General features: G+C 36.3%; 1 protein-coding gene and 1 long non-coding RNA gene across 2 annotated transcripts in view; one reads left to right on the top strand and one right to left on the bottom strand.

Moving 5' to 3' along the window:
• LOC142230190 (proton-associated sugar transporter A-like) overlaps positions 1-26,068 on the bottom strand; it is a 190,781-nt gene that overhangs the window by 153,776 nt on the left and 10,937 nt on the right. The gene's annotated exons all lie outside the window — the stretch shown is intronic.
• LOC142221540 (uncharacterized) lies at positions 22,275-24,080 on the top strand. The gene is made up of 2 exons (XR_012718102.1): positions 22,275-22,494; positions 23,799-24,080. It is a non-coding gene; the product is annotated as an uncharacterized LOC142221540 (long non-coding RNA).

Raw genomic sequence — 26,068 nt, forward strand, 5'->3', positions numbered from 1 at the left:
ATATATATATATATATATATATATATATATATATATATATATATATATATATATATATATATATATATATATATATATATATATATATATATATATATATATATATATATATATATATATATATATATATATATATATATATATATATATATATATATATATATATATATATATATATATATATATATATATATATATATATATATATATATATATTCATTCTTTATACTCTTTGGTTTGACCCTACTCTACGGCATTTGGGCATATCGTAAGTGAGCGATTTCGGCCCTCTTTATTTCTTTATACTCTTTGTTTTTAAGTCAAATCACTTAATTATAAGGACAATACGACTTCATTGAAAAGTTTATCGACTTTTGGACAAGGAAAAAAACTTTATATTATAGAAATGCGTCTTCTATGCTAAGCAAAATTTGCATTCGTATTATAAAGACATGAAATCGTTAACCTCACACCAATATTTTTTTCAGTGTACTTAAGAAAATCAAATAACAAAATCAAATTAATTGAGACATTATGTGACATGTGTTAAAATCAATTATAATCGAAATTAGTGACCAAAGAGCCTACTAAAAACTTCAAATTTAAGAAAATTAAATTTGTTGAACTGTATCGGCTTACAGAGACCAGCCTTGAACAATTGCTTTCACGACTTTATAAACTAAAGAGTGATGCAATGAGAAAAGATTATTAGCAGTATATGTGAGCTACGAATTAAATTTGATCTATCATACAAAAGTTTCCAAATTGCTGGAAAGTTGCAGATGTTGCCATAATACAAAATCCGGGAAAACACCACACTGGGATCGTTTGGTGTTTTCATTCATATAGACCAAATTCTCTACTTCCAGTAATTGGTAAGCTATTCGAAAAACTCTTCTGCAGTAGACTGGGATCCATTAATTTGGATTCCGAAAAAGCACTCTACTATCGAACAAGTTCATAGAGTAACCGATAATATTGAAAACGCCTTCGAGAGAAAACAAGTGTGCTCCGCTGTATTCTTGGTCATTTCCAAAGCTTTTGATGGATGATGGCATGATGGTCTCCTTCTACAGCTCAGCAGATTATTTCCAAAGAATTATTGCGAGATTATTAGCTCATACCTGAGTAATCGATTTTATAGAGTATGCCTTCATAATGAATTTACTAATCTATATCCAATATCTGTAGGAGTTCCGCGGGGCAGTATACTTGGACCTATGCTGTATCTACTTTACACTCACGATATGTCTGTTAACGAAGATTGTTTCATTGGAACATTTGCAGATGACACAGTTTTAATGTCAACTGGAACAAATAGGCAAATCTGTTCATGTTGACTTTGCGAAAATTGTCTCAATATACAAACCCCTAAAAATAGGCAATGAACAAGTGCCTTTTTCAAGCTCAACCAAATATCTTGGCTTTACACTGGATTCTAAATTAAATTGGAAAATTCATATTGATAAAAATAACGAAGAACTACATATTAAATATCGCAAGTTAATCTGGTTTATCGGCAAAAATGCAGTCCTCTCCACAGATAATAAACTCTTAATATATAAGTGATAAGAAGTGCAGTAAACGCTCCATGGTATGTCCGAAATAGTGACCTTCACCGAGACTTAAAAATGACTACGTTCAAAGAGGAAATCTCTAGAATTGCAGAAAAATATCTTATCGGTCTACAGAACCATCCCAGCAAAAAAAAATAATACAGCAGTAAGAATTTAGTTGCGCTTTTTGGTATACAATAAAGTAGGCAGGCCACACTGCATGAATAGGTGGCAATAACGTAAACGAGTAATCAAATAAGTTTATGATCATTCGTTTACGTTATTATAACCAATTCATTCAGTATAGATGCATGAAAGGTATTGCTCTTTTCCTTCACGCCAACATTCCCAGCAAAAAATACTTCAGCAGTAAGAGTTTAGTTGCGCTTTTTGGTATACAATGAAGTAGGCAGTGATTCATACTACATGTATCGGTGGCAATAACGTAAACGAGTAATCAAACTAGTTTATGATCATTCGTTTACGTTATTGCAACCAATTCATGCTGCATAGACGCATGAAAGGTAGTGCTGTTTTCCTTCATACCAATATTGCTCAATTCTGACCAATATTGTTATTGAAATGAGCAATTATATCAGCGTAATGTACAAGCTGCTATAAATCGGGGCATCCCCCACAAAAATCAGTGCTGATTCCGTTGTTTTGTAAGCAGTTGGTACTGCGTCTCTCTCTCTAACAATCCTTCTGAGATAGTGTTCCATTTTTTGCTGGGATAATAATCGCGAATAATTTACTCCAAACTACCAATCAACTTTGAATGTTGCGCTGTTTCAAACCACATGATTTATTAACCCACTTTAATATATGAAAGCCTCAATTCCAAATAAAAATTTTACAACAATAATTGGACTAGCTTAGTCTTAGGATATTTTAATTTCTATAAGTCTATTGATTGTTAATAAATAAACTACTGAGGCGCTGAGGCCTTTACATTATTGTAAAGTTTTCAATAGAATAATAAATAATATTAATAAAAATAAAATCTAACGATTATATATATTTGATAATGAGAGTGATAAACTACAATAAGATACAAACATTTCCAATGGTTATCGATAATTATATTTATAAAGTGTGTTCATGTTTGTTATAGATTATAAAGTGTGTTCACTACACCTCCATTTTCCTGTAAAGGTTAGAATTAAACGAGAGGTATCAAACTCTCTTAATTCTTGCCTTGTATAACTTAAATTACTATTCAAAGTTATATACCATAATATTAGTTTAACTCATTGTTATTTTATTGTTTATACTTACTGTTTGGTTTATTTTAACAATATAATATAAAGATTTTAATAATTTTTATAAATCTATCTATATAAATATGTCTCTCATTTTCAACTTTGTTGAACCCACTGTTCAACAATGGAAACTTTTCGTTTATATTAACTTGCTACATTAATTATTTGAATTCTTATTATTTATTTTTTAAAACTACATTTGTATTCAACTTGAATTCAAACTTTAGTCATATTTATTTTGTATTACTTTGATCTCATATATCCTCAGGTATTTCATTTCATTACTTTTATTTCTTTAACATATTTCTATGTAATAGTAACATTAATAACGCGTATATAGTTTTAACTCGCCATAATAGAATTAGTTCTATGTGAGCAGTCAATAAAACAAGAGACTTTCAATTGTTCATCAAAAGAAATACTTTAACTTGTTTTTTTTTATTTCTTTGGGAACCCAATTTTTTAACACCCTGAAATCTGGGACCCATATACCAGAATTCTTCATGGTCCTTCGAACGTTCTTAGCGGAGTCTAAGATTAGATGGAATCAGTGGACGTTTCTAGATTGTCAACTGTAAACAACAACACGTTGGAAAACTTCAATAGAAGAAGTTCATCACTTGCTTGTATGTGACTCATGTGTTGCTGATGGTCGTTTTTATAGACATCACCATCAACAAAACATTGGAAAACTTCAAAAGAAGAAGTTCATCATTTGCTTGTTCAAAAAAAAAAAACGCAACAACAATAAAGAAGATTCCACAGTAGCCATCACCAAGAGAGGACGAATGAAAATCAAAGTAAAAAGGAAAGTACAAAGAAGTTCTAAAAGGTATGGTCACCGCGAAGAATTAAAAATCACATAAAAAATCTCAGACTTGATCAAAAATACAAAAATGTTCGTACAACCGTCAGTAAATTCAAATTAATTTAAATTAATTTTTCTAAACACCGAATACAATCAACACGCTGTTCGTACTACCCAACCTATCATTTTCCATCACTAATATAATTTACCAGTAGAGTACCTAACTGTTCCATCACTGATATTGAAAAATCAAAAGTGCCATCACTGACATAAAAGAAAGGCAAAAGGAAAAAGATGAACAGCATCGATCGGGAATAAACTGAAAAAATTTATCGGAAATAAATATTAAAATTAAACAGTGAAAAAATATTAATAAAATTTACAAGGATAAAATAAAAGTTGTGTTTTAGTGATTGGTGGTGAAAGACATTGAACAAATCGTGCAAAACCGGCCAAATAAAGAAATTGAAATTTTCCCTTTGTTGGTGCAAATACGTCCCCCAGACAAATAAATACTCCACAACAATTAACAAAGAATACTTAAAATACAGGGAATTAAAAGGGTGAGTGTTTTATTTGGAAATATATTTTGCATATACTTGGTTTTTTTTGCAAATAATTTTTCGCGAAATACATACAATCATAACTGTTAAAATCAAATTCAATGCCGGTGTAAAAAAATATGAAAGGAGATGCCACATTGGTGTGAAAAACAAGTGATTTGAGGATAATTTTTTCCTTGTGGGAATTAATATTTTAATGAAATTCGAAGAAAGTGATTGGAAATTAAATAAATAAAAGTATATTAAATAATAAAATCATTGCGTCGTGAGGAAATGAATAAAAATACATTCAGTAATAAAACCATGGCGTCGTGAAAAATTATAATTTTGCTTCGACTTAAAACAAAGGACTCTAAACATAAAAGCAAAGATTTTTTTTGGCAACAATTGCTTCAGGAAAACAACAACAAATAAATATAAATTCTCCAGTTCTATGGTAAATTTGCTTTATAACGATTTAATTTCCAAAAAAGACTAAACCCGTTTGACAAAATTTTAAAAAATATTCATGTGTGTGATTGGACATAACGGTTTAAAATTTCTCGAGAGGAGAAACAAAAAACAAAAGAACATTCTAGAATAGTTCCGTATTGCAAAAAGATATTGCCATTGTTTTCAAATTATTTTATCCTAGTGGGATTCTGGAATTTCTCCACGAAGTAAAATTTTTGCGTATTAAATTTTGGAAAATCGTAAAAATTATTGAATATTCTTCTTCGAAAATTTTAACTGAAAATTTTTCTCACTAAATTAAAAAATTTATAAGGAAAATAAAGTCGAACACGAGCATTTTTTTTAAGTTTAATTTATTTTGTCCACGGAATGACAAAAAGAAAAATAAAAATGTTATCATTGCGCAAATTTAATTTTAATCAAAAGCAATTAATTTCTTTCTGCAAGAAATACTCTGAAGTATTCGAAAATATCGACAGTCCTGCGATTTTTGAAGTGAGACATAATGAGTTAGAACGTATATGGAGTAATTTGGTGGAAAGTTTCGAACATTTAATGACTTCGGGCGAGTCCGATGAAAATCTTGAAGGCCAAGCAAATGCGTAAAAATTCGATGCCTCATCGGAAAAGTATCAAGATTGTAAAGTTAAGATAATAGAGGCACTGCAAAATAGATTGCAGCCAAAAGTACATGAAAGTACACGAGCTGATGTCTGCATGACATATCAAAATGTTTCGAACTTAAAACTTCCATTTGAAGGAAGGTACTCAAAGTGGCCGTCGTTCAGGGATCTCAAGCTTATCTCAAGCTCAAAAATTATACCACTTTCGTTAATTCCAAGACGAGAGATGAAGCCTTGCAAATAGTTCAGAAATTTGATCTTGTTGATTCAAATTTCAATTTAGTTTGGGAGGCGCTGAAAAATGAATACGAGAACACACGAATTCTCGTCCATCAAAAAATGAAAAAAATGTTTGGCGCTCCAATCGCAATTAGCTGATTAGCTGACCATAGGGAATTGCCACCATGGTCACAATTAGATTCCTTTTTATGAAAAAGGATAGAAATGTTGGAAACAATTACTGATTTAAAAAGGCCAGGTAACAAAGATAATCAAAACAAAACACAAACATTTTATCCGTACTCGGAAAAAGGGAATACCAATATCTGTAAGAAATGTAAACGAAATCATGGTCTTCGTCATTGTAAAGATTTCAAAGCACTAACTCCTCAAGAGAGACTAGAGTATGTTTATGCGAATAAATATTGTGCCAATTGTTTATCGCCGAATCATTTTAAGTTTAAACGTTCGAGCAACTCGTTATGTGCCAAATGCCAGAAAAAACATCACACTATGCTTCATTTGGATACAAATCAGAATGATATGATAAACCAACGAATTGATATCGAAGAAGCTGGAAATGGACAATTAGATTCTCCAGGCCCATCAAATGTAATAAGACAAAGGTTTACTAATCGTAAAGATGATATACAAGTCCATTTCGCCCAAAATAATGGCACAACTGTTTTACCCACAGCTGTAATAAAATTGGTTCATGCTGGGGGAATTTTTTTGGTCCGAGCTCTCTTAGATGAAGGTTCTGAAAAAAGTTTTATCTCAAAACGATTACAATAACAACTGCAACTGCCAGTACGTCGTCATATCAGTCAGATATCAGGATTGGGAGGAACTATAGTTGGACACCTGGAGTATTTATCAAATTTCGATCTTGCGGATCAATTTTTCTACAAACCATCGCCTATAGATATGATAATCGGGAGTGACTACTTGCCACGGATTAATATGAAAGACATTCATCTTGATTCCGCCCAAGGATTAGAAGTCAGAGAATACAGATTTGGATGGTATTTATCGGGTCCTATGCCTGTTTCTGGAATCAATTCATTTTCATTATCAGTTGTAGATTCCGACCAAGAAAATCTACATGATATTTTAAAGAAGTTTTTAGAAATTGAGGAGGTTGATGTTAGTCCACCAATTAATGATCACGACGACTACTGCGAGGAATACTACCAGAAAACTACATTTCGAGATGAAAGTGGAATATATATATATTAAAACGCGAGCAGTAATGATTTAAATATAACGTTTATTAAGGCAAATGAAAATGATAGGAAAATTGATTGTTACAAATTTGAATGTGTATCTAGCAAGGAAAAAAACAAACTCTGAAAAAACATTTTTCATTTTGACATTTAAAGCAATACAATATGTGAATATATATTTTCTGAAGTAGTGGCTTGCTTCGTTTTCTCAACACCTCCCCTCGAAGTAGAGACACTACTAGGCAATTGCTTTGAATCCTTCAAACCCAAGTTGGTTGAACACAGTTGATGCTTGTTTTTGCATAATCCTTTTGTGAGCATATCAGCCGGCATTTTTTCAGTAGGCAAATATTCCAATGTTACTTTGTTATTCCGAACACAATCTTTGATAAAATGATGACGAATGTCGATGTGTTTTGTTCGGGCACTGTATCCAAAATTATTAATCAATTTTTGAGCACTTTGGCTATCGTTGAATAGAGTAATTTCTTTTTTCTTAAACCCAATATCATTCAAAATTCCTTGTAGATATATGGCTTCTTTAGTTGCCTCGGCGATTGCAATATATTCGGCTTCTGTACTGGATAGAGAGACAGTTCTTTGCTTTCGTGCTTCCCAACTAATTGCACCACCAGATAATATAAAAGCGTAACCTGAATATGAACGACGATCTGCAATATTAGCTCCCCAATCAGCATCAACTACTCCGTATAGGTCTATATTTGTTTTCTTGAACAGTAGCCCATGATCGAGTGTTCCTCGAATGTATCTCAATATTCTTTTAGCTGCTTTCCAATGCTCTTCATTGTAATTTGTATTGAATTGACTCATGTAGTTTACAGCATATGCAATGTCTGGACGGGTTGTAACAGCTAAATACATAAGCGCCCCAATGAGTTTTTGATATGGATATTTTGACATTGCAACTTCATCCTTTTTAGAGGGTAATGTCAATTTAGAATTTGTTTCGATTGGAGTTGGAGATGGCTTGCAATCTTCCATTCCAAAACGATCCAACACCAACTTTGCATAATTGCTCTGTGACAGGAAAACATGTTTGGACTCTTGATTTTGTTGAAAATCAATTCCCAAGCATCGTTTTACAAAACCGATATCTTTCATATCGAACGATTTGGAGAGAGAATTTTTGATTGATTGATTTTATCCACTCAGAATCATTTGAAGCTAACAATAGGTCATCGACATAGATTGAGACTATTAATATTTTGTTACCTTCAGTCATCGTAAACAAACAAGTATCTTGCTTTGTTGCTTTAATCCCATATCAATCAATTTCTCTGTTAATTTCTGGTACCACATTAAACCAGATTGGCGTAGTCCATACAAAGCCTTTTTAAGTAGACAAACTGGATTTTTGATTCTTTTCAAATTTTTGTACCATCGGCCGGCTGTTTCTCTTATTTTACTATCAATTTCTTTTGAATTTGATATTTCTCCTGATTTGAGTTTATAAAGGATTTCTTCTAATTCATCAGGAACTTGCATATAAACCTGTTCATCTAAATTACCGTTTAGATATGCAGTCACGACATCCATTTGATGAATCTCCAAGTTCAATTCTGCTGCTAACGCTGTCAACAGTCTGATGGATGATAATCTGGCGACTGGAGAGTAAGTTTCGTGATAATCTTCACCTGGTCTTTGGGCATATCCTTTTGCTACTAATCGAACTTTCTTCTTTCCTATAGGAGTTCCGTCGTCTTTGGTTCGAAATACTAAACGACTACCAATTATTTTTCGTTTCTCAGGTCTTTCGACGATTTCCCAAGTATTATTTTTCATTTGTGCTAGATATTCATCCTCGATAGCTTTGTTCCAATATTTGCAATGTTCGGATTTCATTGCTTCATCTACACTATTTGGATCTTTAATACTTGACCAATATGCATACTCACATTCTTCGAAATTTTCTTCTTCAGATTGGACCGATTGAATATCATTATTGTTTACATTATTGTCTACGTTCTGTACAGGTTGAAATAATTTCTTAGGTCGTCCTCTATGGCCACTTCTTTGTATTTGCGGGCGTCCTCTGCCGTGTTTTGAAATCGTTGGATTTTCTGTTCGAACTTCGCTTATGTTTTCATTTTGCATATTGTCACTTGCATGCATTTCGACAAGTCTATCTTCTTGTAAATTGTCTATACATTCAACTTCGATTTTAACATTTTTGCCGATATCATAAAAATCTTCATATGATTTGTCGAAACCCGTTTCATCAATAGATTTTACATCCCGACTTATAATAACGTTCCGTTTTCGAGGACACCACATTCTGTAGGCTTTCGACTCGGATGAATAACCGACAAAAATACATGGTTCCGAGCGAGATTCGAATTTCGATTTGGACTTTTTATTTAAAACGTATCCCTTACAACCAAATATCTTCATATGTATCGCGGTTGGTTTCTTATTTGTCCAAAGTTTGTAAGGTATTTCTCCAGTTGCTCTTGTAATACACCGATTTCGAATATAACAAGCTGTATTTATTGCTTCTGCCCAAAAAGACGGAGGCGAACCCGCATGTTTCATCATGCATCTAGCCATTTCTACTAGTGTTCTATTTTTTCGTTCTGCCATACCGTTTTGTTGGGGTGTATAAGGAGTTGTCAACCGACGTTTTATACCACACTGTTCCAATAATTCATTGAATTCAGCATTGCAATATTCCCGGCCATTATCCGACTGAAGTATATTTATTTTTCGTCCCGTCAAATTTTCCGCGTATGCTTTATATTTTTTAAATGCTGATAGGACATTCGATTTTTGTTTCAAAAAATATACTTCGCACCATCTAGATTTTTCGTCGATGAACGTTACGAAATATCTTGCACCTGATTTCGACTCGTATTTCATGGGACCGCACACATCACTATGTATAATTTCGAGTAAATCGTTGCAAGTTTCATGCTCATTTTTTGAAAAATTTTCCCGCGTTTGTTTTTGGCTTATGCATACTTCGCACGCTGACAGTTTTAAATCTTTTTTAAATTTTATTCCGTGGATTTCACCGCTCTTTGCCATATCTTTCAAGTCCTTTTCGTTCAAATGACCCATTTTATAGTGCCAGCTATCAAGTTCATTCTTGGCTTCAACAACTTTTGCCGAATTTTCTGTATTCGTCATATAATATAAATTTCCGATTCTTTTAGCATGCAAGATCTCCCGATTGTCTTTATCGAGCACTGAAGCGTCATTTTTTCTGAATTGTACCACAAAACCTTTGTCTGTTATTTTTGATACGGAAAGTAAATTTGTTCTTAAGTCCGATACATATAGAACGTCTTTTAATTCCACCGTTTTCTCGCGACCCCGATTGTTCACTAACATTTCAACAATTCCCTTGCCGCTTATTTTTGTTGACTCACTATTTGCCAAATTTAATTTTTGGTCCATTGCTGATATTTCCCGAAATATTTCTTTATTTGATGTCATATGCGATGTGCAACCACTATCTAGGCACCAAGTCTTGTTTTCCTCTGGGCACAGCAATACAGATTCACTTGTCGTTAGACATACTTTAGAGTTTTTGTCACATTCCTCTATCTTTTGAGTTGTATGAGCGTTTTTATTAGGTTTTGACCTGCAATTTCTTGCGTAATGGCCTATCTTACCACACTTGAAACAACCACTGTTTTCCTTGGATTTTGTTGGCTTATATTTGGATGCGTCTTTCTTGACGTATAACACATTCGAGGAAGTATTATCTTCTTTTGACTTACGTGATTCGGATTCTTCAAGTATTTTCACTCGTAGGATTTCGGGTTTCGGAAGTTCATCCCGCGTTTTAATGCGCATCGAAATGTCTCATATGAATCTGGTAAACTATATAAAAGTAATATTGCTAGTAGTTCATCACCGATTTGAACTCCAATTTCTTTTAGTTTAGCCACGGCGTCAAAAAATTCGTTTAAATGTTCGCGCACTTTATCACTTTCACGCATCCGTGAGAGCGCTACTCTTTTAAGTAATGTTGCTTTGCGCGCAGGTCCTTTCGATTGGTATGTTGATTCCAGTCTTAACCACATTTCCCTAGCAGTACGACATTCAGCAATCAATCCAAGTTCCGGAGGACTCATACAAAGCATAATATCTGCGGCTGCCTTTTGATCTCCTCTTTTCCAAATTTCGGCTTGCTGGGCATCGGTTGGACGTTGCATGCTGTCGTCCACATATCCCCACAAATTCATTGGTATCAAGGACGATTTAAGCTAGTCGCATTTGAGGACCAGAGGTCTATAGAATGTTTTAAAGCTGCTCTGATACTAATTGGTGAAGTTTGGGAAGGAGCTGCTCTAGAGTTAGTCGAGAAGAAAGACATACCGGCTAGACCAAGAGCACATGCGTGGATACCTGCAAACCCTCCTGACCCTGAATCTATTTTAAATAGACTGAAACAATGCAATCCAGATCTTCCAACAGCTGATTGGAAGGTTGGCCGTTTGGATGAAGTGGATGGGCCAAGACGGCATGCAGTGTTTATATTGAACACTCAGTCTTTGCCACATCTAGCAAAGTCCCAGGGCCGTGTATGTTATGGCTTTCATTATATCCAAATGAAGGTGTATAAAAACGATCAGCTAAAGGATTCAGAAATGGACAAGCCTCTGTCTGAATCAGAAGTAAGCGGATCCTCTTGCGAAGTCGAGGGGGATACCAAGACATTTGAAGACATGGATAGATACCGTATGCGTGAGGAGGCTTCTACTGCCTCAGAACTCACCAAAGTTGAACCTATGGTTATTGCGAGAGTCACCGATATCTCTGAAGAGGACATTCTTGATGACTCGATTGAAGCGGCTGATGTGATGGTTGTTGAAAATCTCGATGGTCCTACGGATCCTCCAGATAAATCTTCATCATTGTAAGGCTGCATGTGCTGCATTAAAATTTCTCCTGATGAAAGGGGACATAGTTCTTATTCAAGAACCATATGTTTATAAAAACAAAATATGTGAATTAAGTACTCCGGGGTTCAAACTATTGCAGTATACTGGTAATGATGTAAATCGAGCCTGTATAATTGCTAAAAACGAGCTCAACTTGTTTCTGCTTCCTTCAATGTGCAATACAGACACTGTCGTTGCAAGTTTAGAAATAGCCAAATGCAAATATTGGGTATCTTCGGTCTACATGGGACATGGCAGGGAGATGCCTCCATATGCCGTTAAGACCTTAGTGGAGGAGTCACTGAAAACAAAGACGAAACTCATTATGGGATGCGATGCGAATGCACATCATAGTATATGGGGAAGTAGTGATACGAATGCAAGGGGAGAGTCGCTAATAGAGTTTATTTTGCGTACTAATCTGGTAGTTTGCAACAAGGGAGATGTCCCAACCTTTGTCACTAAAAACAGGCAAGAGGTTTTGGACATCACCTTGGCCTCGCAAGAACTGAATGAAATGATATATGAGTGGCAGGTTTTAAGTGAACACAGCTTCTCAGATCATCGCTACATCAGTTTCAAATTTGATGTTCATATCACCAAGATCATATTTCCGCCAAATGTTAGGAAAGCTGACTGGAATAGGTATAGGGAATCGTTCAATATGATGATACCGGAAATAACAGAGACAAATATGAGAAATGTGCAAGATATCGAACACGCAGTGGAGCGGATTACTAAGGCCTTCAACATCTCACTGAAAGCTGCATGCCCTAGAGGAAAGCCAAGGGGGAAACATCGACCACCATGGTGGTCTACGGAATTAAGTAATATGAGGAAATCCTGCAGGAAGCTCTTTAACAAGGCAAAGTCCACCAGAGCCCCTGAGGACTGGGACGCTTACAAGAAGAATCTGAGAGGATACAAGCGAGAACTGAGAAAGGCTCAGCATAACTCTTGGAATGCTTACTGCAGCAGTATTGAGAATACGTCCGAGGCTTCCAGACTACGGAAGGTTCTAGCATCCACCAACTCCGCTCCAGGTTTCATTAAAACATCGGAGGGCAATTGGACAACGTCCAGTGAGGAGACGCTGGAGGTACTATTGGACACACATTTTCCTGGAAATCAGACGGTTGAACCATGTACTGGCGGTGCCACAGTTGCTCAGCGGTCGTTTCCTGTCGAGGAAATTGTATCGGAAACTAGAATAAGATGGGCGCTAAATAGCTTTGGACCATTCAAATCCCCTGGACCTGATGGAATTACTCCGGCGGAGTTACAAGCTGTAACTGACAAAATTATCCCCTGGTTGTCGGTGATATATAAAGGATGTATCAACTTATCATATATCCCAGGAATGTGGAGGGAAACAAAAGTCGTTTTCATACCTAAAGCGGGAAAAGCCTCTCACTCGAGGGCGAAGGATTTCCGACCAATCAGCTTATCCTCATTCCTACTTAAGACTCTGGAGAGGATGATAGATATTTATCTTAGAACTAGCATCGATTCAAGTTTGTTCTCGAAACGACAGCATGCATACTCGAAGGGCAGGTCTACTGAGATCGCACTACATGAACTAGTCAGCTTTATTGAAAGCTCACTATCTGTCAAAGAATACACAATCGTGGCATTTCTAGACATCGAAGGGGCATTCAATAATGTCCATCCGAGCTCGATATTAAATGGACTGACAACTCTGAATGTTGATCCATGTATACTCAGGCTGTTAGACGAACTGCTAATGAAGAGACGTATTTCAGCCACACTAGGACAAGCAAACATACAAAAGTATGTGAACAGAGGCACTCCCCAAGGAGGAGTTCTACCACCTCTTCTTTGGAATGTTGCTATAAATAGCCTTCTGGTTACTCTAGAAAAAGAAAGAATAAAAGTGGTGGCATACGCAGATGATGTAGCTCTGGCAGTCAGGGGAAAATTCCCATCCACAATCAGAGATATTATTCAGAGGGCCCTCCGGATGACTGAACAATGGGCGAAAGACAATGGCCTTGGGGTAAAACCTGCAAAGACAGAATTAGTCATGTACTGCAAAGATCGCAAGGCTCCCACGGTTAGGCCTATTTCCTTAGGGGGTATTGAAATTCCCTTTGGTGATTGTGCAAAATACCTTGGCGTTATTTTGGACAGGAAGCTGAACTTTAAGCTTAATATTGAAGAAAGGGCGAGGAAGGCAACTGTAGCTTTGTACTCGTGCAAAAAGGCAATAGGAAAAAAGTGGGGACTAAAACCAAAAATTGTGCATTGGCTATACACGGCAGTGGTTAGACCTATAATGCTATATGGTGTTGTAGTCTGGTGGCCGGCACTTCAGAAACCGACTGGTTTAGATAAAGTTCAGCGTATGGCGTGTTTGTGTATTTCAGGCGCATTCAGCAAGACAGGAACAAATTCCCTTAATGTCATGATGCATCTATTGCCTTTAGACATTTTGGCCAAACAGTCAGCTGCAACAACGGCTGTGCGGTTGCGCGAACTATCGCTGTGGTCGGAAAATGGTTACGGTCACAGTTCTGTCCTCAAAATAATGTCAGATGTGCCTAACGTAGTGGATTACACTTTGGCGAGTCCACTTTTCGACAAAAAGTTTGAGACTCTAATCCCCAACAGTGAGGCGTGGTGCACACAGACCCCGGGGAATAAAGAATATATAGATTTCTACACTGATGGCTCCAAATTGGATGGACAAGTGGGTTTCGGAGTATATTCTAATGATCTGGAACTTCAAGTAGCGAAAAGATTACCTAATCACTGTAGTGTTTTTCAGGCTGAAATATTAGCAATAAGAGAGGTGGCGAATTGGCTGAGAAGTAATGTTCCAAAAAATGTGGGCATTAATATATACTCAGACAGTCAACCTGCAATAAAATCCTTGGACTCTGTGTTCCTCAACTCGAAAACGGCCATCGATTGCCGCAAATCTCTCAATGAGATGGCTGAGCAGTACAATATTCACCTAATATGGGTGCCTGGCCATAGGAACATACCGGGGAACTGCGAAGCGGATGAGTTGGAAAGGCTAGGGACTACCTTACATATTCCAGGGGAACTAGAATTTGTTGGTATGCCCCTAGCTACCTGCAAGCTCATGCTGCGTGAGAAGGCTGTTATGATGGCAAATGTTCGATGGGAGAATTGCAAGGGTTGTAACGACACCAAGCAAATATGGCCCCATTTCAACTTAAACCGCACACTAGATATGCTAATGTTCTCGAGACGTCAGGTATCACTCCTGATATCTGCTATAACGGGTCGCTGCCTGATAGGAGATTTTGCAAAAACTATTGGCGCGAAGTATAATGACTATTGTATGAGCTGTCATGATGCGGAGGAAAAAGAATCAATTAAACACCTCTTGTGTGAGTGTCCTGCATTTTGTGTAAAGCGCAAGCAACTTTTAGGAGCATATAGCTTCAGATTACTGGCGGATCTGGAAAACGTTAACTTAAGCAGTCTGCTAATATTTTTGGAACAATCTGGTTGGTTCAACAAAGAAAAATAATCAAGAAGGTTCAGCGGTTAAAACTAGAAGTGCCCATATGTAATAGGTACTTTTAGTTAATGTGGTATCACAATGGACTGAATAGTCTAAGTGAGCCTGAATCTTAATCGGGCTGCCACTTTAACCTAACCTAACCTAACCATCCCCACAAATCATTCTTTATCAGTATAGCACGCATCTGCAATTTCCATGTATCGTAATTGTCCGCGTTTAGCGGCTCTATCCGTACGACACCAGCCATATCTCAATTTTCAAGTTTGGCTTCACCCAGAAAATAGAAAATACCAATTAATTTTATTTCGACCCAATTCTGGAGATCGTGTTAAAACATATCAACTAAAAATTGTGACTTTTGGAATCAATTGCGCTCCCTTTTTGGCGATAAGGACATTGATGCAACTCAGCGAGGACTACAAAGCGAAATATGAGTTTGGTTCAAAAGTGCTCCGAAACGCAACTTATGTTGACGATGTATTGTCAGGTGGACATGACATCGAAGAAGCAAACATGAAACAATTACAATTAATGCAGGTACTCAAATCTGCCTCTTTTCCATTGAAAAAGTTGGCATCCTATAATTATTCTCTTTTGCAACATTTGGCCCGGGAAGATCTTCCTGATGAAGATTTTTTAAAGTTTGATGAATCCAGCACAACTAAAACTTTGGGCATCCGCTGGAATGCCAAGGCAGATGAGTTCTTTTATAATGAGTCTATAGAAAGAAATCTCGTGACTACGAAAAGAATAATCTTATCGGTTATTGCGAGAATATATGACCCTCTTGGCTGTCTGGGACCAATTACAGCCAAGATATTGATGTAAAGCTTATGGCAGGAAAAATTTGACTGGAATGATCCCGTACCTATAAATTTGTTAGTAACTTGGAATATATTGGTTGAAAATTTATCATTTGTCTCGCATTTGCGAATACCGAGGTGGATTGGATTTTCTCCAAGAAAACATATCCAAATACATGGATTTTGCGATGCCTCGGAGAAGGCTTACGGCGGTGCAATTTATATTCGTGTTCAAGATCTCAGTGGCATTATTTCCAGCAACTTGTTAATGGCCAAAACAAAAGTGGTCCCTCTAAAGAATGTAACAGTTCCGAAACTCGAATTATGTGGTGCTGTGTTGATGGCGAAATTAATGAAAACCCTCACAGTGAAATATGATTATGAAAAATTCTTTTGGACTGATTCTTCTATTGTCTTAGGTTGGCGGCAGAAATCCCCACAGTCCCTAAAGACATTTGTTGCTAATAGAATTACAAAACTCAGTCAAATTTCGGATATTGCTTGTTGGAAACATGTATGTACTGAAGACAATCCAGCTGATGTGGGTACCCGAGGATGTACCCCACAAGAGCTTAATCAACATAATCTAAGGTGGCATGGGTCTCACTGGGTCCAAACTCTACAAGAAAATTGGCCCAAGCCAAGAACTTTTGATTCACCAGAAATAGAAACCAAAAAGATATCAACATTTCTCCTTGAAGTTCAAAATGAAGAATTTATAAATCGATTTTCGTCATTTAACAAAGTAATTAGAGTTTTATGTCAAATATATCGTTTCATCTACAAATGCCAACACAAATTTACTCAAAAAAGTAATGCCTTGTCTACGAATGAAATAATTTTAGCGAAGCAACTTACCTTTAAAAGTACTTCCAGAAGATGCACTCCGAATGATGTTCTTTATTTTAACTACCCAGGAAGTTCTTTTAATTCAAATTTTTATAACTTGATTTGTTCATACTTTTAATGGGTAATTTTAACTTTTTTTGTTTCAAATAGGTCAAAAACAGAGTAAGAATTCATAAAATGGTACAAATCATTTTAATTTTGTCGAAAAAAAAAATGCTGAATCCAATATGAAAAAATTGTGCATTTTTGAAAATAGTTGAGGACAAACGTTTCCGACAAGCGTTAGAATCCATTAAAAATTATAAAAAATTATAAAAATTATTTATTTGATCAAATATCACAGATTTTTTTAATATTCACCCAAAACATTGAATTCGGATCACACCTAAAGAAGTGATGCAAATTCAGTGCAACGGCTGTTGAAATGGAGGACTTCCGTCCTATGGCAAGCCCATGTTAAATTCATCGCTTCTGCGTCAATTTTGCACCACTTCCGGATCCAAAAAGAACATTTTCATTACTTTTTTGGCGACGCTTTTTTTGCTGGGTAATAATAATGTCACAGAAAGTTCATTACCCTCAAGAATATGAATGTCTCCAATCAAAACAACCGCTCAATAAAAGAAGCTCGATTCTTACTTTGTCTCCATTTTAGAAAAGAATGTGTTAATTCGAGTTGGTGAAAGACATAGTAATTCTGGATTTAGTTATGAAGAGCGACACCCGGTTCTCATACCTGATAAATCACACCTAACTACAATTTTTTTTATCAAAAATGCACATGAAATAGTAGTAGTAGTGGTATCTTTATTTCAATTATAAATGTTTACAAGTTATTCGCAAAAATTTGTTAGCAATTGATATAAAGATATACGGCTATGACAATATGTCGTCAGCCGGTTTATACATATATATACATATTTATTGCTTTTAAGGGATTTATGCATATTATTTTAAATTAATTTTTAAACATATTCAGTAATTATTAACTTGCGGTATTGAAATGCACTTGCTATATATTTTATAAGTTTGGGCCAATCATCTATCTCTCTTCCATCCAAAATGTCGGCAACTTCAGTCTCAGTCAATGCCAGTTTGTTAAAAACCTGTAATCGATGGCTTCCTAGTATGGGACATATTCCTAGGAAGTGGTATATCGTCTCCTTCTCACCTAAGTTACATAAAGTACATCGGTCTGTGTCACTCAGATTTAGAGTTTTCAGGTTGGCATTTAGGTAAATTAGATCTACACGTGCTTTAAATATCCACCTAATCTGGTTCACATTAAAGTTTGAGTTAAAATATAAAGTTCCCCTTGATAAATCAAGATTTTTGTAGTATCGGGACTGACTCTGCAGTGCTTTTTGTTTTGATTGTTCCTTGTTAGCCCGGGATATTTTATCCACCAATATGTTGACCATACCAGACCATTCTTCTTGCGTCATATCCTCCTCCAATGGCTGCACACCCAGCTCGTTTATTTTTTCCATTAAATATTTAACCCAGAAAATTTTTCTTCTAATTGTTATTAAAGTTAGTTGGTGTGGTAATCTATCCCTCGAGTATATGAAAAGTGTTTTGAGTACGTAGCTCATATGAAGTTGAAATGTGTATAAATGGCTTTGTTCTAGACCAGTTTCTATGTAAAGTGCATAGTTTGGTGTGGTTTCGGGCAAATTTAGTACTAGTTTTAAAAAGAAGCGTTGTAGTTCATCAACTGCTTCGAAATGTCCATATCCCCAAATTTGGCCAGCATACGTTTGAACAGATCTGCTCACTGACATATATAAGCTATATTTTTGTTTAAGTGTTATATCGTTTCTTTTCAAGAAATTTTTCCACGTGGCATTAATAGCACTTTTGGCAAGCGCATTGCGTGTTTGAATGTGTTTCGTGAACGTCATCCTTGGAGTTAGTACCACCCCAAGATATTTATATTCAGAAACCACTTCCAGCTCTTCCTCATTATAATACCATTTATCACTCTGCGACAGCCTTCCACCATTTCTAAATACCATTATTTTCGACTTGCTTGTATTGACTAATAAGCTCCATTTACTACAGTATGCCTCTAGATGCTGTATCATCTCCTGCAGAGTTACTCTGTCCTCTGATAGTAGCACTATGTCATCTGCATATAACAAGACTTTTATGTTAATTCCTTCTATATACAAACCTCCACACATTGAGTCATTCAAGTCATTGATGTAGAATGAGAATAGTAGTGGAGATAGAAGACACCCCTGTTTTACGCCTGCTTCAGTGTCAAAATATTCTGACAACTCCTCTCCGTTCCAGACGGCGGACTGTGTACATCTGTATACAGCCTCTATAATTTGTACACATTTGTAAGAGATCCCCATCTGGTAGAGTTTGTACAGAAGTAGCCTACGAGAAATCTTGTCAAAGGCGGCTCGGAAATCAACAAAGAAAGCATAAACCTTTTTCTTTTCAGAGAGCTTATAATGTATTATAGTTGATAGGTTATATATATTATCCATTGTGGAATAACCCTTTCGGAATCCTGCCTGACACTCATCCAATATGTGGTTTTCCTCCGCCCATTGTACTAGCCTTTCGTTTAGTATGCCCATAAATATTTTTGCAACACAGTTCATAAATGAAATGCCTCGGTAGTTTGCCGGTTCATCCATGCTTCCTTTCTTATGAATAGGGAATATTATTGTCTTCCGGAATTCTTCATCCATCCTACCCTCTGCGTATATTTTGTTATAAATATTAGCTAGTTGTTCCATGTACTCATCAGTGGCATTAATAAAAAATTCATATGGGATTCTATCCTCTCCCGGTGCCTTATTAAGTTTAACTTTCTTTAACATGCGCTTAATGTCCCATACACTTATATTTTGATCGAGCATGTTGTTCTCAATCATAGGCGGTGCGAAGTATATATTTAGAGAAGTTTGTTCTATTGCGAGTAGCTCCATAAAATGCTGTTGTAGTATGTCCGACGATAGAGAATGACTTATACGCAATTCTTGATTATTTATTGCTCTCACTAAGCTCCACCATTCTTTGGCGTCAGATGTGCTGTTGATCCGTTCTGTAATACGGTCGTAGTACAACTTCTTACTAATGTTACAAATTTCGCTATATTTTCTCTTAGCAGTTAGGTATCTCTGTCGGTCTGAATCCAAACAAGATTTCTTAAATTTGCGCAAAAGATGGTGCGACTTCTTTCTTGCCCAATGACACCTATCATTGAACCATTTCTGGTGCGACTCGTAGGATCGTTTTGCCTTTTGCATATGGTTTGCAGATGCAATAATTATATCGGTCATATTTTTAAGGCACATGTTTTCGCTTCTCTCGAGAGTTGAATTTAGATGATCCGCTAACTTGGATTGATATAAATCTTTACCCGAATCATTCCACTGTAATTTTGGCAATAGTTTCATTTTCCTTCTTGTTTCCGATATCGGTATATTGAGACAAAGGGTTACTGGTAAATGATCTGACCAAATTTGTTCATCTATACTGAAATTTTGCACGTACTGAAGCATGCTAGTAGATACTGAACATATATCGTTGACAGATGTTCCTATATTGCTCACATACGTAAAGTTGCCCCATTCATCGCCCACGGTTTGACCATTCAGAATTATGAGATTTTGTTCATTACAAAAGTCTATGTACTTTCGGCCATTCGCATTCAATTCTTTGTCCTTTGATTTTCTTACTCCAGTATATGCTGGGAAATATTCTCGGTATAGATCTACAATATCTTGTTGTGATTCGCCTATTCTAACATTTACGTCACCTAATAGGACAATATTCTCGCATTTATTCTCAGACATGAACAATTTTGCAAGCGTAAATTCCCTAGACCAGTTGTCACCTCTAATGTAGAGTGGCAGTAGAAGCATTTTGATGTTTTCAAATTTAAGATATGCTCCACAAAAATGTTCATTATAAAGAAATTCGTGTTTTACGCCAGAAATTAGCACCGATTTTTTCAGACCCAAAAATACTCCACCACTAGCTCGTCCAAATCGACTGACCTTTTTTGCATTAACCCATTGTACTTCATACTCCGGGAAATAGTTCTCAATTCTTTTCTGGTTTTGGTCTGTAACATGTGTCTCTAATAAAATAATAGCATCGAAATTTTTGAGATATGTGAAAAAATTAGGGTATAAACATTTATTTAAAATTCCATTGATATTATATGATATTATCTTAAGCTCTATGTGATCAGATTTTGGATGATTTGGGGTTTCTCTTAGTTTTTTGTATCAATTTTTTCGAAGATATTGTTAAACGAAGTTGTTTTTAATTCATCTCCGTACAATTCGTTTAGTGCCCTTTCTCCTTCTACAGTTCCACTCATTAATTTGCTCTCTCCATTCCAGTAAAACCATTAATTATTTATTTTCATTTTATCATCTCTGACTGATATTTTGAATTTTTTTGATTCGCCGAGAATGGTTTTTCTTATCAATAGCATAGCGACTTTATTTCGATGCCTTCTAGGGTTCAGATCTCTATCGACAGATATTTCTGACCCTGCTAATGCTTTTGTATTTCTTAGTACTTGCATTACATCGGCTTCATTTGCAAATTCTACTCTTGCAGTCTGCACATTGTATCTCTCATACAATGTTTTAGCCGAAGTTATTGATGGCTGGACATTTAGCTTTTCTGCACAGATATTTTTAACTATGTTTAGCACTGGCTTCTCGTTAGGTATATTTTTAAAAATTAGTCTCGTGGACGGAATTTGATGTTCCAGCCATACCATATTCTTTCTATTCTCTTCTAATTTGTATTTAAGCAACTCTAACTCCTGTTTTAGTTTTACATTTTCTTCCTTCAAATTGATTATCTCCCCTGTTGCCATAGATATCCCAGCCTTGAGTTCATCCACATCTTGCTTAGTAGGCAAATTTTTAAGTTTTTCCTCCAACAGACTATTCATTGTGAGCTTCATGACCTCCATTAAGTCATCAACTTCCATATTTCCAACGTGCTTCTTGGCCATGTTATTCTCCTCCGGTGAGGTTTCGACTAGCTTGCGTTTTGTTTGTTGGGATGCGTACGATTGTGGGGTATTGGGCATACCGTGGTGAGTTCTATGGTTGGCAATTATCCAATTCACGAACCATAGACAATAACCGAGGTGAGTAAGTTATGTTCAGTATCTGTAGTATAGTTTCAGGCGCAGACTTAAATACCGGCAATCGAAAAATAATTGTAATTATGCTTCCAGCGTAGGAGTAGAGCGTGCAAATTTTATTTATTAATGCAAAAATATAGTGTTGAGTGATTCACGGACAGTAGTTAGTTTGTACTATGGATCATGCAGTTGTATTACAATAAATTGTTATTTTGGTAGTAAGATTTGTTGTACTACGAAAGGGTATGTCTACTTTCAGAGTTGTATCACGTGAGCTATTTCTGCTAAACATACTAAACAAAGCACATCAAATTGTCAACATACCATATGTTTTTTGTTATCTCACAGTGCGCTGAATATAATTTCATTAACAGCGAAGAGAAAAATTCCCAAAATTTTGTCGCGTTCTTCAATTTTTCTTGAGAAAATTGTAAAAAATTACGCCAAAAAGTTTGCAAAAAATCGAGCCAGATGTTGAAGTATCGCAGGGTATTCGATGTTCCAGCAATTCCCCCGCCTAATGTAGTTAGACCAATTCACTCCAGTGGCCAAACAAGGTGATGATCAGGTAAAAAAACAAATATTTATGCAGCCGGGTTACAAACGCGTGCACTTCCCTTAACGATCGTTGTATTACCTCCATGAAATATTACTACATACCGAACATGTTGTTATGTTAAGGTTTATAAAGCAAGGGTTTTATATTCCACGCTTACGAAATGCTATACGTAAAACGATTCGCAATTGTCACAAATGCACAATATACAAACACAAGGTGCAGAATCAACTCATGACATCACTTCCTCAAGAAAGAGTTACATTTTCACTTTCTTTCACATATACAGGAGTAGATTTCGGCGGCCCTTTCAATATAAAATATTCGCCACTGGAAAATTCAAAAATCTTTAAAAGTTATGCTGCGGTCTTTGTATGTTTCGCTACACGATCTGTTCACTTGGAGTGTTGTTCAGATCTGTCAGCAGACGCTTTCATGTCCGCCTTTAACACATTTGTTAGTCGAAGAGGGCTTCCAAAAACTCTATTCTCCGATAACGGGAGAAATTTCATCGGCGCACATCGCAAGCTCTAAGAAGAGCACAATTTATTCCTGAATGCCGTTGGAGATAGTCTGGGTAACATTTACAGTGCTCAAGGCTTTACATGGTCCTTTATACCACCATATGCTCCTCATATGGGCGGCCTCTGGGAGGCTGCCGTCAAGAGTATGAAGGCCCACTTAAAAAAGGTTACAAATAATTGGAACTTCACCTTTGAAGAATTTACAACTTTATTGGTTCGAGTTGAAGCAGTTCCAAACTCAAGGCCATTATGTCCTATTTCAGAAGACCCAAGTGAACTTCTGCCGCTGACACCATGTCACTTTTTGCGTGGAGCTTCCCTTACAGCTCCCCCAGATTCCCCAGTCATACCTCCATTAAAATCTCTCTCATATATTAATAGATGGCAACGATTGAAAGCGATTTTTCACATGTTTAGTCAAAGATGAAAATCTGAATATGTAACAGAGTTACAAAGACGTTATATATGGAATACGAGCAAGAATAACATCAAAGAAGGAGATATTGTCATCGTGAAAGATGATTCATTGCCACCAACGGAATGGTGTCTTGGCCGAATTTTGAAAACATTCTGTGGAAAAAATAATAACGTACGAGTAGCAGAAATAAAAACTAAAAATGGCGTAATCGTGCGGCCTATTGTGAAGATATGTCTTCTTCTTACATCAGAAAATCCCTCTCTTTCAAAATTGCCAAAAGACACATTATTACTACCAAAATCCCAAAGATCAAATTAAACGATGCAAGTTTCTCATTGTATATATTTTGTTTTCTTTTTCTCTTTCCATTTCAGATTCTCAGTCATCATGGCGCATCTATTAAAAAAAAACTAGATGTTTTCTCTGTGGTCGTAACCAACCATCGAAGTATTGCATCCGATTTCGCAATATGTCTGTTCCCGTCGAAATGCCTTTGTTCAAGAACGCAGCTTAATTAATTAATTGTTAATTAATTAACATTAAACCCATAGTAAACAGCATTTACGCTCCTATATTATAAAGCATATATATTTAAATATTATTTGAAGTCAATAGCCGAACAATTTAAATAAAGAATCTAATTTCACCGTCAACAATTTGGCAGGTTGTCGACTTCTGCTGCACTTGTTTCATTAACACTAATATACTAAGTCAGCATAAATATTACTTAAGTCATTGACATAGCATATGCTAGATATACGGTACGTGTTAACTTATTATATCGATTAATCATCAGTTATTTAGTATAAATAACGTGAATGAAATAAAACATTATGCTAGAACAGATTTGCATTCTACATCAGTAAAATCAACATACGGTTCAAGTACCCTATGTCCCATCTACAACTGTTCTTGTTTTGTACTTGAACAATATTAATATTCAAAATTAAACTTTGGTGACCCCAAAAATAAAAAAATATATTAATTGATTTCGAGTTTCCCCCACCAGTGGTAACGAACTCAAAGGAATTGATTAATCAGAGCACGCAGTCGATATTGAAGTCTTCCCGTACCAGCGAAATTCAAAAATGGAAAACCTAGAGAATTTGATAATCCGTCAAAAGGGAAGGGCCGCAAACATAGAAAAAGCGGTAGCCAACATAAAGAAAACTCCACACGAGCGAAGATCTGTGGAGTATTACACAACAAAAAAGAAGATTTAATTGCTCAATGGAAAGCCTTTGACACAGCGGAAAATATCATACGCAACAACCCGATGTTGAGCGAAGATGACCCGTATATTGTCGAAGACATCCATAAATCAATAGGAATCGTATACAATACAACTATTGAGGAATTAGAGCAGCAATTAAAGGTCTGAGCAGGCAAACGAAGCCATTGCCAGCAGAACGAGAAGCGAAAGCATAACCTCGGAATCAGTGCAGCAAGCAAAGGGTAGTTCCAACCTACAGCTACCAAAGATATCCATACCAAGGTTCAATGGAGATTGCCTATCGTGGCAACCATTTTCGGACATATTCTCGAAAATGATACATGAGCAAGATATTCCAGCAATCCAAAAGATGTGGTATCTCAAGGCCAATTTGAGCGGGGAAGCAGAACGATTAATACGTCACCTGGATCCCACTGAAGGGAACTACACAACGGCATGGAACACGTTGAAGGACAGGTACGACAACAAGCGAGTCCTAGTATCCACAATACTTCAAAAATTGTTTGCCTGGGGAAACTTAACGGCCGAGTCCAAATCTCTGAAAGAGTTCCACGACGTCCTCAACGAAAGTCTGTCCGCACTGACGAACATTGGAATCAACATCGACAACTGGGACCCGGTACTTTTACATGTGTTGGTCAAAAAATTGGATCACCAAACACACATCATGTACGAACAATCGCTGGAAAACCCCACAGAGCTGCAGACGTTAAACAATTTCCTGAAGGTTTTACGAAACCGCTTCCAAGCACTTGAAGCTGTTGGTGGAAAGGACAAGGCAAAGCAAATTGCAACAACAACAACAACGTACAAATCAAGCGGATGTCCCCTGTGTGCGGAAGGCCATCCAATATATTACTGTAAACAGTTCTTGGCAATGAACATTGCGGATCGCCTTAAGTGGGTACAAAAGAAAGGGTTTTGCGTAAACTGTATTAAACCCGATCATCGTTCCAGGGAATGCACATCCAAGACATGCACTAAGTGTTCATGTAAACACAATTCGCTGCTGCATCTTGAAAAACAACAAATTGCCAGCAACAAACCCTCACAGTCTAGTAGTGAAGCATTACGCTCAACCTCAGTGGCATCAGCGAACGCTCGCCCGGCAAGGATTCTACTCGCAACAGCAGTAATAGAAATAACAGCCAACAATGGACGATCCGGAAAATTCCGAGCATTGTTGGACTCAGGATCCCAAATCAACACAGTCTCCGAAAGACTAATTAAAGCCCTATCCATTCAACCAGAACGAGCAACACTAAGTATTCAAGGAATTAGTGGAAGATCCAGACAAGCTACACAGCGGGTAAACGTTAAATTCGAGTCACTCACAAGCAAGTTTTCATCCAGGCTGGAGGCTTATGTTCTCCCAAACATAATACTACATCAACCTAGTGTATCGTTCGA

This window comes from Haematobia irritans, chromosome 1 (genome assembly GCF_050003625.1).
Source record: "Haematobia irritans isolate KBUSLIRL chromosome 1, ASM5000362v1, whole genome shotgun sequence".
Lineage (NCBI taxonomy): Eukaryota > Metazoa > Arthropoda > Insecta > Diptera > Muscidae > Haematobia > Haematobia irritans.